General features: G+C 38.0%; 1 protein-coding gene across 5 annotated transcripts in view; it reads right to left on the minus strand.

Moving 5' to 3' along the window:
• Positions 1-11,121, minus strand: part of ABCA8 (ATP binding cassette subfamily A member 8) — a 77,255-nt gene extending 66,134 nt beyond the window's left edge. The window contains exons 1-3 of one of the 5 annotated variants that reach the window (XM_054573096.1): positions 10,842-11,117; positions 5,617-5,826; positions 4,851-5,021 (exon numbers count right to left, since the gene is read on the minus strand). The gene's annotated coding sequence lies outside the window, so the exon portion shown is untranslated. Of the gene's footprint in view, positions 1-4,850; positions 5,022-5,121; positions 5,323-5,616; positions 5,889-10,841 lie in introns of those variants that run through there. The other 4 variants (XM_054573097.1, XM_054573093.1, XM_054573095.1 and 1 more) reach the window with 4 other exon arrangements.
• Between the last annotated feature and the right edge of the window lie 2,813 nt (positions 11,122-13,934).

The raw sequence follows: 13,934 nt of genomic DNA on the forward strand, positions 1-13,934 counted from the left end.
TAGGTGAATAAAACATTGCTTTACTGTAGAGACATTAGGTTTATTTAGCTTAAAATGTACCTGATGTAGCTCTATTCATTCCTTTATTTTTAACCTTCTGGTGAATTTTTAAATGATTAATGTATAGAAAATTCATAGTTACTGTATTTTTAGAAATTCAAACTGATAGATACTATATTTTTAAGAGGTGAATTTAATAATGTATAAATTCTTGTTTCAGAGAATCTTTCACTGTGTTTTATTCTCATGTTAAACCTGCTTTTTCTTTGCTTCTAGTTTTGTCCACATTCTTACTTCTACTGAACTTTATCAAGTTTTCTCCCCACCATGTTTTATTTCCTGTTCCAAAGATATAAAAATATTTATATTCATTTAATGGTTACTTTTAAGTTGGGTCCTTTCCTAGGGAACTATCTTTTCTTTTGAATGAAAACTTATCCCTTCATAAAAACAAAGACTTTCTAGAAACTTTATCTCTGTTGAATTCTAATCCTGAGCATTCTGATTATTACTGAAATTTGGTTCAATCTTTAATTTAAAGTATACATAAGTTAGATTTTTTAAATCATATTTGTAGTTAATTAAATTTGCCAATAGATTATATAGGCTCCTATGGGGAGGCTGTCATGTATTTGAGCTTGGGCTTGACATGGAGGGTAGATATTCCATTTGAACTGGGTGAGCTTGGATAGACTTTAGCTGGATTAAACACCCAGGGCCCTTTGCCTTGTGTGTAAAAACATTCCATGGACTCTACCTAGAATTGTCTGTGGAGGGCAGTGTTATCCTTCTGCAACCACTAAAAGAATATAAATATTTATTATACCAGGAGTACAGCAGTAGACCACAACCCTCCCCGTGGTACAAGCAGCAAGTCACAGTTTTAACATATTCAACCTTAAACAAACATCATATACGTGTGTGGGTGCCTGTGTGTATGTGTGTTGGAGGAGCTGTTGTGGTGAGGGTTTGGTAGGGGAATTTATGCACACTTTTTTTTTACACCAAGGACACAGAACACCTCCCAGAAGGAGATGTCTTAGTGCATGCCAATCATACCACATCTTTCTATAGGTACAATCAAGCAAAATTACACAATATGATTTGCTGAGCCTGTTCTGAAAACTGTGGGACTTGTGTGCTTGAAAAGATCTTCATGGTGGGAGGAAACACTGCATCTAAGTTGACTGATAGAAAGAAAAGAGATTCTGAAATGATCCCCAGCTTTTTGGGAGTCATGCCAGATGACTTGGAAGACTGTCCAGGACTTTGGGCACAGAGCAGCATCTCCACCCGGAATCTGGCTCTTCAGCCCTGAATTTGGAGCAAGCTGTCTCCTCCCTCTAAGTGTATACCATGTGGGCCTGGGATAGAAACCATGTGGTTGCCATGAACTCCTTCGTGGTAATGAGTGGGTGTGCCCCTGCCTGAACTCTCATTCCATTCATGAACAAGATGATACTCATGTTTCCTAGAGACAAAGCTCAAGCCATGGGTCCAAAATCCAGTTTCAATGGGAGGCATTTTAGCCAAGACAGCCTCAGAGAGCATTGTCAGGGGAAGAACCCACACACAGCTACTTAACGAGGCAGAGAGGCAAGTCTAGGCAGAAGCAGACTGAGGAAAGAGCTTAGAAAGCCCATGGAGTGACAATTGGAAGGAGGATGAGTTTCCAGGGGAATAAAGAGCATAAGGTCAGGGTATCCCATGTGATAGGGCTGAGGATCCCCATACATTTTTCCTAGTGCAGAGAATTCAGAGTATTCACTTTTAAGGGGACTGTGGAAGGCTGTGCAGGTGGGTATGTTGACCAAGCAGGAGATCTCCTGTTTGTGGAATCAGCCACAGCTCAGGGTAATGTGAAAATGTGTTTGGCTCCAGCCCCTTGGGTGTGCCATTGGGAATCAACAGTGCCTACTCTACTTTTCCTGAATTCATGTGATGTTCTGTAGTTTATCAAAAGGCTAACAACCACATGAATTCCTTTTTATAATTGTAATGATTCTGGTTATTCTTCTGTTGTTTGGTTATTAAATTCAGAACAAAATGTTTACAATTTAGGAGCATGAAAGTTCTGTTTACTGCCAGGAAACATGTTTCTGAAATAACATTGTGATAAGGAAAGCAACATATTCACATTCTGACTCAATACATTCCTGAGGACTTTTGTAAAAAAAAATTCCTGAGGACTTTTGGTCAAGGTGGCAGCATAGGCAGACATGGCTTGCCTCTTTGCACAACCACATCAAAATTACAACTAAAATATAGAGCAACCATCACTCAGAACTGTCAGAAATCAAGTTGAATGGAAGACCGACAACTACAGAATTAAAGAACCACATCCACCCAAACTGAGCCAGCAACTTGGTGCCATATCTGAGGTCCCATCAAATGGCTAATACGTGTGATCGGCCATGGAGATCCCCAGAGACTCTGCCCCACCCAACTTAGGGGCCCATCCAAGCTCCTTTTCCATATGAATGGCTGGTCTTGGTTCACGCTTCACAACCTCCTAAATCCTATCAAGCAACCAATAGCTGGCTTCAGTGAACCCCAGGCCAGGCACTAGCAGCAGCCAACTTAGATTCACAGCTTGGATTTGTTTGGGAACCTCTAAGCCCAGCACAAGCATCAGCCATCTCAAATGGCTTTATAGCACAGGCAGGGTGCCTGGGCAAAACACAGGTGGGGGCTGACTTTGGTCTGCACCACTCAGGAAACCCCAGGACCAGCGTACCCAGCGGACGGCTACAGACCACACTGAAGCACCACCACCCTGCCCCTGCACAGCTGATCCTCCACAGAAGGCAGAGGTTGGTGGTCAGTGGTCATAGCCAGTCCTTGCAGCTGACTGACCTGGGTAAATTCTTCCTATTGATTTGTCAACAGCAATCAAGGTTCAACTATAAGAGGATGGTGTACTCAGCCCACACAAAGGGCACACCTCGAATACCCAGCTTCAGTGATCGGAGAGGATGTGCTACTGGACCCTACAGGACACCTACTATATTAGGCCATGCTACCAAGACAGAGAGTCATAGCAACTCTAACTAATACATAGAAAAAAAACACAGGAAGGCTGTCAAAACGAGGAAACAAAGAAACATGGTCTAAATGAAAGAATAGATCAAAACTCTAGAAAAAGAGCTAAATAAAATGGAGATAAGCAACCTATCAGATGCAGAGTTTAAAACACTGTTATAAGGATGCTCAAGGAACTTAGTGAGAACCTCAACAGCATAAAAAAATCCAGTCAGAAACAAAGGACACATTAATTGAAATAAAGAACAATTTACAAGGAAACAACGCTAGAGTGGATGGAGCCGAGAATCAAATCAATGGTATGGAACACAAGGAACCAAAAAACCAACCAATCAGAACAACAAGAAGAAAAAAGAATCCAAAAAAACAAGAAATAGTATAAGGAGCCTCTGGGACAACTTCAGCCATTCCAACATTTGCATCATAGGGGTGTGGGGAGGAGAAGAGAAAGAGCAAGAAATTGGAAATCTATTTGGAAAACTAACGAAAGAAAACTTCTCTCATTTGATGAAGGAAATAGACATGCAAGTCCAGGAAGCACAGAGAGTCCCAAACAAGATGGATGCAAAGAGGCCCACTCCAAGACAAATCATAATTAAAATGCCAAAGGTTAAAGATAAAGAGAGAATCTTTAAAGCAGCAAGAGAAGTTAGTTACATACAGGGGAGCTCTCATAAGACCATCAGGTGATTTCTGAAAAGAAATTTTGCAGGCTAAAAGGGATTGGTAAGAAATATACAAAGTCATGCAAAGCAGGGACCTACAGTCAAGATTGCTCTACCCAGCAAAACTGTCATTTAGAATTGAAGGGCAGATAAAGAGCTTCCCAGACAAGGAAAAAGAGTTCATCATCACCAATTTCATTATTATATGAAATATTAAAGGGTCTTATTTAAGAAAAATAAGATCAAAACTATGAACAATAAAATGGCAAAATATACATATCTATCAACAACTGAATCTAAAAAAAAACCAAACAAACAAACTAAGAAAACAAGAAGAATGGAGACAGAATCATGGATATGGAAAGCATTTTGATGGTCACCGGATGGGAGGGGTTTGGGGAGAATGGGTGAAGAGGTGACGGGACTGAGCACAAAGAAGTAGTTACAGAATAGTCATGAGGATGTAAAGTACAGTATAGGAAATGGAGTAGCCAAGGAACTTACCAGCATGACCTACGGGCATGAACAATGGTGGGGGGACTGCCTGAGGGTGTGGGGGTACTGGGCAGAGGGGGACAAAGGAGGAAAAATCAGGACTGTAACAGCATAATCAATAAAATATAATTTTAAAAAATCCTGAAAAGCATCTTTCATTTCTAAAATTTGGAGAGCCTGAGAGCCAAAGGTGGGAACAATAAACACATGCATTTCTGTAAGTGTGTTTGGTAAACATTCTCAAAGTCAGAAAAATTTTATTCAGAATTCCCCCAAGTTATTGTGCAGAAAAGTAAAGAACTTCAAAACAGTGCAGGTTTGGAAGTTAATTCTCAATATTCTTAGTTCTTTACAACCTATTAGCAAATTTCAGCTTATTCCTATACTCAGTTTCTGGCTGAAAAACTGTAGAACAGTTGCATAATTTTTAAAACTTATGTTTTAAATCAATGCTTTCATCTTTACAACATTAAATACCAGATGTCCAAAAAACATCCAAATAGTCCATTAATTTGCAAGATAGTTTCTCCACAGATGGTTGGCATTCAATTCCTAAAGACTTATTCCTAATTTCATGATAGAAAAAAGAAAAAGAAAAAGAATAAGCATCCCCACCTCAAACAAAACAGAAAAAGTCAATGAACTTACCTTTGAAAAATTTGAAGCACGTAACCTAGAAACACGTTTTATCCACTGGTCTCCTTATTTAGAAGAAAATGCTTCACATTTTTTCCCTGGTCTCTACTGCATCTCTAGAATTTGCTTTAACTGTTTTGACTTCTGCTTTCAGAGAAGGTTATGATCTCAGTTCTGTTGACCCTGCCAAAAAATCACATTCACGTGATTACTCTTGGACTACTTGTCTCCCTCTTTTTTAAATTGAATAATCATATTTACTTATAAATCTAGGAATCCAAACCTTTTATCTTCATTGTCATTGTTTCAGCTGAGCTAATATAAGCATGAGAATTTCAGAATAAACATATTTTTACCAAGTTGCAGACCAAAGAAAAAGTTACAAACATTTTTGAAGGTCTATTTTCCCAACAGTTTATCCTACTTAGAAATCAATACTATCTCACAGGTAATGTTCATTCTATGTGCTCAAAAAGCAACAATTTTATGTAACCTTTTTTGTTAGAACTTGCCTCAGTCTTTGATAGTAATCTCTTGTTACACATTTCTGATTGCACAATAACATTCCTTTGTTCTACTCTCCATTAGCTACTGACCCTGTAGAAGAGACAAGAAACATGCCTCTTATTTGAGCTTCATTTAACACTTCAAGGTCTAATGAAGGATTTTGAACAAAAAACCAAAATACAGCAAATTACTTAGCTAAATAAGCAATCACTCTGATATAGAAATGGCATCATGGAACAGTTAATTAAAAACCAGACAAACTATTTCATACTTGTACAGAGATTAAAGGTGAATCTGCCCTGGCTGGTGTGGCTCAGTGGGTTGAGTGCCAGCCTGCGAACTGAAAGTTTGCTGGTTCAATTCCCAGTTATGACATATGCCTGGGTTGCAGACCAGGTTCCCAGTTGGGGGCGTCAACAAATCAATATTTCTCTTGCACGTCAATGGTTCTCTCCCTCTCTTTCTCCCTCCGTTCCCCTATCTTGAAAAAAATAAATAAAATCTTTTTTAAAAAAGGTAATAATCTATTCTGTAATTAATACTTTATATTCATTTTATTAATTTTTTCAACATGGCTTTAAAATCATTTTGCTAATGAAAATTGGTATATCCACTATATAGTAAGAAGTAACATGAAGGAAAATTGACCCAGGATTACAATCCTACTCCTTCTACACTAATTCATGAACCAAGTGGCCAAACAGTGCCTTGCCACGATATCATATTCCCCACACCCACCCCTTGCAATGTTAAACTACCTAACACTGCCCAGGAATGGATTTTCAGTTTTGTCACTTAAATCCATTATCTTGTTTCCTTACTATCTTGCCAAACTGGTTTCCTTCCACTTACATTTCTGAGACATAATGCGGCAGGCTAACAGGTCTATATCGTTTGTATAAACAGAGTTGGGTCTTATAGTTGAAGCAGAGGACGAAAAGCCAATAGTGTCTTTTTTTTATTTTTACTTTTTTCTTTTCGGAGTATTGCCTGAACTCTTTGTAATCCCTAGGAGGTTGTGTAACCCCACTGCTTTTTCTGTGGTTTATGGAGTGCTCACTTTCTGGTATTGTACAGCAGCCGCCCAACAATTGCAAGTCAAAAGACTAGCAGTTTGGAAAGAAAATGAGAGCATGGCACATTCTTTGCCTACCTTGCCAATCAGAAAACACAGTTAACTCAGTAACAATTAACGTTGTCTCCAGAGTTGGGCTCTTGGAGTAGATATTTTGAGTGAGAGTGTGGGTAGATGAAGCCCTGCAGTTCAATTTCAGAGGATTTCTTTCAATCTCACCAGAGTTGTGGAAATGGGAAAGTCTCTACCCATGCCTCAAATTATCTGTCTATCCATAAAGTCCAGAATTTCATGTTTTTTAAAGAAGATTTACTTAATTTATTTATAGAGGGAGGGGAGAGAGGGAGAAAGAGAGGGAGAGAAACATATTGATGGGTAGTTGCCTCTCATGCATCCCCTACTGGAGACCTGGCCCGCAATCCAAGCATGTGCCCTGACTGGGAATGGAACCAGCGACTCTTTGGTTCGCAGGCCGGCACCCAGTCCACTGAGCCACACCAACCAGGGCCAGAATTTCATGTTTTAAATGTGAGTCATTCGGTCACTGATTTACAGGGTAAGGCTAATCTAGAAATAACTGTCAAGACAAACTTGGTGAATAACCAGGGGTAAAAGGTGTATATGTCTTTTCATTCACATGGAGCCAGTCTCCGTGGAGTAGTGGCATTTATACCTGGTTTCCTGGCTGTAGCATAGCATAAAAAGCAACCTTAGAGAGGAAATTGAATACTTGTAAACTTTTCTCTATTACGTCCAGATGATTGTGGATCATATCAAAATTTTAAGCACTGCCTTTAAACCATGAGAAAGGAAACAGTTTCACTAGAGAAAAGCTCTTCCCTGCACAGAGCTCTAAATGCCTGATTGATATCATCACCTGGGAAATCAGGATTTTTTTCATTCCTGTTTCTCATTTCATTAGTTTCAAACATTTTCTAATCTCCCTCGAGACTTACTCTTTGACCCAGGCATTGTGTAAATATATTATTTCATTTCCAAGTGCTAGAGATTTTCCTGTTATCTTTTGGTTATTGATTACTACTTTAATTCTATTATGATTAGAACATTTACTTTGTCAGATTTTTTATGACTTGTCTTATGACCCAAGATATGACCTGTCTTGGTGAATATTCCAAATGTACTTGAAAAGAGATACATTCTGCTATTGAGTGATGGGAGTATTATATAAATGTCTGTTAGATTTAGTTGGCTAATGTTGTTCAGTTTTTCTATGTAGTTTTTGGTTTTTCTGTCTACTAGTTCTGTTGATTACTGAGAGAGGAGTATTGAAGATTCTAACAAAAAACTAGAGACTTTTCTTTTTCCTTTCAGATCTAATAGATTTTGCCTCATGTAATTGGAAGCTGTGGTATTGGGTACATACATATTTAGGACTGCAGTGTCTTCTTGGTGAATTGGCCTTTTTACCATTATGCAATGTCCATCTTTATCTCTAGTAAATTTCTGTGCTCTGAAGTCCGCTCTGTCTGCTGTTAATATGAGGATGAACCCCCTCCCCCAAAAACCAGAATTATCATTTGGAGGGTGAGTCCCTTCTGGAACAGGCTTCCCCTACTACATGAGTGTCCGAGGAACCCATCTGTATCAGTGTACCAGTTGGTGTGGTTGTGTTTGGCTTTGGCAGATTTTTTTGAAAACTCTTTAACCTCTTTGCCCATTTCCCGATGGGTGATTTACAAGCACACCCGCCCACACTGAGCTGAGTGTTCAGCAGTTTTTGACCAAAAATGGCATGACCCCCCTGCCCCACCCTCCTTATACATGCAACCTCGCCCTGAGCAACTTCTTTTTTTGTTTGAAAGAAGTCCTCAAAGGGAAACATTTTGCTGATGTGGCAGAGGTGAAACAAAAAACAGCAGAAGCACTAAAAGGCATCAAAATTGATGAGTTCAAAAACTTTTTTGAGCAGTGGAAAAAAGGTCGCAGTAGGTGAATTGCATCAGATTCATCTTTGAAGGTGACTGAAGTTTAAACATGTAAGAATAAATACACACATTTTTATAAATAAATTCAGTTTTTTGGGGAATTTATTTATCCATTCCCTACTATCTTTGATCAACTGACCAGACAACTTCCCCATCATTTCAAAATTCTTTGTTATAATCAAATTTCCAGTGGGCACGTTAATCAGAACACGCTATAGTTCATTTGCTTTGATTCTTTGTTTTCACATGCATAAATGATTTACAGATGGTTGAGCCACTTAGTTCTTAGTACTGTGACCTTTTGCAAATATTCACAGACCGATGAACTTCAAACAGAAGTTGGCTTCTGATTTGGGATAGATATAGCAAATTATGTCAGATCAATGTTTCTAACACCACAACTACAAAAAAGCCAGGTAAATTTCTCATTAGAAACCATGCAAGCCAATAGCCAGTGGAGCCACATCATTACAGCACAGTAAGAAATTAGTTCATTTTGATTTCTAATAAACTATCTACCAAAAAATGAAGACAAAATAAACACTTCAGAAAAACAAAACTAGCTGAGAGAATTTGACACCCAGCAAAAATAAATTGTTAAGGATACATAATGTCAACCTTAGAGTAGCAGTAAAAAAATATGTATACCTAGAGAAGTACATAAATAAATAAAGCTAATATGCCAATAGGATAAAGTAGAATACTAAAGGTATAAAATGGTACCTCTAATGCAATGATTTCAATAATTAAACAAAACACAAAATAATCAGAACACACTCCAACTATAAAAGATTCCCAGACTTAATTTTAAAAGTGTGACATAAATATATGCTGTCAACAAAAAGAAAGCCTACTTTATTTTATTTTTATTTATTTATTGATTTTAAGAGAAGGAGGGAGGGAGAGAGAAATTTGTTCCACATCATTTACGCATTCACTGGTTGATTCTTGTATGTGCCTTGACCAGTGATCGAACCTGTAACCTTGGTGTGTCTGGATGATGCTCCAACCAACTGAGCTACCCAGACAGGGCAAAAGAAAGCCCACTTTAAAGTTAAAGATCAAAAGATGAAAACTAAAACAATGAGAAAAGATATACCATGGAAACAGGAAAGCTGGAGGGCTATATTAATAAGATATAAACTATGACAGGAATTATTGCCAGAGATAAGGAAGAATATTCCCTAATAACATAGGGGTTAATTCATTAAAAGACATAAAAAACTTAAATGTATCCAGAACTAATAGCAAAGCTTGAAAATTCAGGGATGAAAAACAGAACTGAAAAAGCCAATTAATGAGTCCATAGTTATAGTGGGAGATTTCAACATTTATATCTCAATAATTAATAAAAACCACTGTTCGCTCTGGCCCAATAACCCATAAGTAAATTGCCCTATAATACATTCTGTTATAGTCTGTGGAGTTGCCTGCTTCGGTCTGAAGCTGTGTTCTCATTCTGGGGATCATTACACCTTTATTCCGCCTTAGGACATGCGCATTATGGTTGAACTATTTCTCTGCTTTGAAAACTCTCATTAAGACTTCTACCTGGAGGGCAACTGTGATTGCAGTTCTCTTGGCCGGAGAGCACGGAATGCAAAATTAGCTTTTTAAACTGTTCAAATGCTGATTAGGTTACCTGAACTAACAAGTCAGTCCAAAGATTCAGAACTCCCAAGTAGACATAAAAGGCTTTTCTCTGACTAAGCTGTTCACTTCTTTACTATTTAAAGATAGTAGGGTTTTTTTGTTGTTGTGGCATTTTTTTTTTTATAAAGATAGTGTTTTATATTTTGAAACCAGCCACTTTTTTTTCCCCAGAGGCCTAGGAGACAACATTTGTAAATATTAGAATCCCTCGGTAAGATATCTGTTTATAATATGATACAATTAGCCCAGCTGAAGGGCAATAGAAAAGCAATGTGGCCAAGAGTAATCGATGTTGACATGCTGATTCAGGTGAGCTAATCAGGGTTTGAACATTTTAAAAAGCAAATTCCGGATTCCTTTCTGCTTCTCATATTACATCTTCCTTCCCTACCTTTTAAAAAAATTCTCAGGATAATGCTCAAGATAAAATACAGGAAATCCCATTACCTAGCTTTCCCTTCCTCCCCCAACATCACCCTCACACCCAGGTTGGCCTCAAGGTGGTAAAATCACCAAGCCATTGGTTTAAAGGTGCACTGTTCTGACGTAAGAGGGGTGATTTGGACAACTTGGGAGATGTTTTCAGTTGTCACACTCAGGTGCAATTGCTATTCTGCTGCTGAAAATTCTGATACACAGGACAGCTTCTCCTTCTTCCTCCCATCCCCAACAAGAAATTATTCAACACAAAATGCCAATTGTGCCAATGTTGAGAAACTCCCATCTGGTATAAGAGTAAATTAGCCTAGTATCATTAAAATTACTATTCATAATCACTGTGATGTTTTCTTTCATCTAGTCCTTTGAATAAATTATTCTTACCTTCTACTTTAAGCACTGCAAGCATTTACTCAATGTACATTTTGTATATCCAAATTAGGCCATCTTTGACAGCTGAAGTTCCGGAGGGATATTGCAGCAGCTAGAAGTGGGGGTTCCCCCTGAGAAGTGTGGGATCTAAACCTCAAGCTGGGATACCCAGCCTACAACAACAGAGCCTGAAAGGAGCCCAGATAATATCCGGCTGTGAAAAGCAGCAGCGTTTCTGTCTGCAAGGGAGAAACGGCTGGAGACACAGAGAGCCTCTTAAAGAGCCAACACACAAAATTTTGTTTGTGTGTTGGTAAAGGGAAGGTTCTGGTATAGAGAGGGCTCCGGTATAGGGAGGGCAGAATGGACAAGAGACACTTGAGGAGAGTCTGGGCCTGGTGGCTAGAAGAGGAAAATTGAAGGAACAGCTACAAGGATCCCGGTGCTGAGTCATTCTCCATACAGCAGGAGCCATCTTCCTCAGGCAGAGCACACCTCTCCAAATGGCAGCAGCCTGAGGGGAAGCAATAGCCCCACCTGCAGGCATTACTCTGCCCCTACCCTGAAGAGCTTAAGCCCAACTGCTGATTACAGCTTGATTAGATTAACAACTGATCAGTTGCATGGCTGATTAGCTTAGCAACTAAAGCAGCAAATACAAAGAAGCAGTCAAAATGGGAAGACAAAGAAACAGTCCCCCAAATGAAAGAACAAGAGAATTCTCCAGAAGAACGTGGTGAAATTGAGGCAAGCAATTTATCAGATAGTTTAGAGTCATGATTATAAGGATACTCAAAACCATGAAAAAAAGGACAGAAATGATAAAAAATGATCAGTCAGAAATAAAGGATGCAATATCTGAAATAAATAATACACTGGAAGGAATAAAGAATAGGTTAGATGAAGCAGAGGACTGAATTAGTGTTTTGGAAGACAAGGTAGGAAAAAACATCCAGGCAGAGTAGCAAAAGGAAAAAAATTTTTTTTTAAATGAGGAGAGCTTAAGAAACATTTTGGATAACAATGTCCACATCATGGGAATAGCAGAAGAGAGTGAGCAAGGTGCCAAGAACTTGTTTGAAGAAATAATGACTGAAAACCTCCCTAATCTGGTGAAAGAAAAGTTCATACAAGCCCAGAAAACTCAGATTCCCAAACAAGTTGGACCCAAAGAGGCATACACTGAGATACATCATAGTTAAAATGACAAGGCTTAAAAACAAGGAGAGAATCCTAAAAGCTGCAAGAGAAAAGCAGGTAGTAACCTACAAGGGAGCATAAATTAGATTGGCATCTGATTACTCAACAGAAACATTTCAGGACAGAAGGGAGTGGCATGAAATATTCAAAGCGATGTAAAGCTAGGACCTACAACCAAGGCTACTTTACACAGCAAGACTATCACTTAAAATTGAAGAAGAAATATGGAGCTTCCCAGACAACAAAAAGCAGAAGGAGTTTCTTAACACCAAACCAGTGCTGCAACAAATGTTAAAGGGCTTGCTTTAAGAAGAAGAAGAAGAAAAAGAGAAAGAAAAAAACATAGAGGGAAACAGCATAACAGTAAAATGGCACTATATATGTATCTATCAATAATCCCCTTAAATGTAAATGGCTTAAATGCTCTGACCAAAAGACACAGGTTAGCTGAATGGATAAGAAAAGAAGACCCATATATATACTGTCTACAAGAGACCCATCTCAGATCAAAAGATACACACAGACTAAAAATAAAGGGTTGGAAAAAGATATTTTATGCAAATGGAAAATTAAAAAAAGCTGGGGTAGCAGTACTTATATCTAACAAAATAGACTTTAAAATCAAGGCTATTGGAAGAGACAGGAAGGACACTACATAATGATAAAGGGAACAATCCAACAAGAGGCTATAACCCTAGTAAACATTTATGTACCCAACATAGGAGCACCTAAATATGTAAAGTGAATCTTGATGGACATAAAGGGAGAGATCAAGAGAAATACAGTCATAGTTGGGGATTTTAACACCCCATTAACTTCAATGGATAGGTCTTCCAGGCAGAAAATCAACAAGGAGACAGCAGTCTTAAATGACACACAGGATCAAATGGATTTAATTGATATCTTCAGAGCATATCACCCCAAAGCAACAGAATATATATACTTTTCAAGTGCACATGGAATGTTTTTGAGGGTAGACAACACGTTAGGACACAAAGCAAGTTTCAATAAATTTAAGAAGACTGACATCATATCAAGCATCTTCTCTGACCACAATGTTATGAAACTAGAAAGCAATCACAAGAAGAACACAGAAAAACACGCAAAGACATGGAAGCTAAATAACATGTTATTAAACATAGAATGGGTCAACAATGAGATCAAGGAAGAAATCAAAAGATACCTGAAACAAATGAAAATGAGGATACAACAACCCAGAATCTGTAGGACACTGGACAAGCAATCCTAAAAGAAAAATTCATAGCATCTCAAAAAACAAGAAAAAGCTCAAATGAGCAATCTAACTTCTCACCTAAAGGAATGTGGACAAGAAACACAAACAAAACCCAAATAATAAAAATCAGAGCAGAAATAAATGAAATAGAGTCTAAAAAAAGATATAAAAAAATCAATGAATCCAGATTCTTTGAAAAAGATAGAATTGGACAGAAAGAGCTGATTCTTTGAAAAAATAAACAAGATTGACAAACCTTTAACCATGTTCATCAAGAAAAAAAGAGAAAGGACCCAAATAAATAAAATCAGAAATGAAAGAGGAGAAATAACAACTGACACCAAAGAAATACAAAGGATTGTGAGAAAATATTATGAACAATTATATGCCAACCAACTGGACAACTGGGATGAAATGGATCAATTCCTACAAACATACAACCCTCCAAAAATAAATCAGGAAGAATCAGGAATTTGAATAGACAGATTCCTAATGAAATTGAAGCAGTAATAAAAAAAAAGACTCCCAAAAAGCAAAAGCCCTGGACCAGATGGCTTCACAGGTGAATTTTACCAAACATTCTGAGAAGAACTTAACACCTTTTCAAAGTATTTCATAAAATTCAAGAGGAAGGAAGGCTCTCAAACTCATTTTATGAGGCCAGCATTATC

Source organism: Pteronotus mesoamericanus, unplaced genomic scaffold (assembly GCF_021234165.1).
Source record: "Pteronotus mesoamericanus isolate MK-2021 breed Mesoamerican mustached bat unplaced genomic scaffold, CSHL_Meso_final contig_246, whole genome shotgun sequence".
Classification (NCBI taxonomy): domain Eukaryota; kingdom Metazoa; phylum Chordata; class Mammalia; order Chiroptera; family Mormoopidae; genus Pteronotus; species Pteronotus mesoamericanus.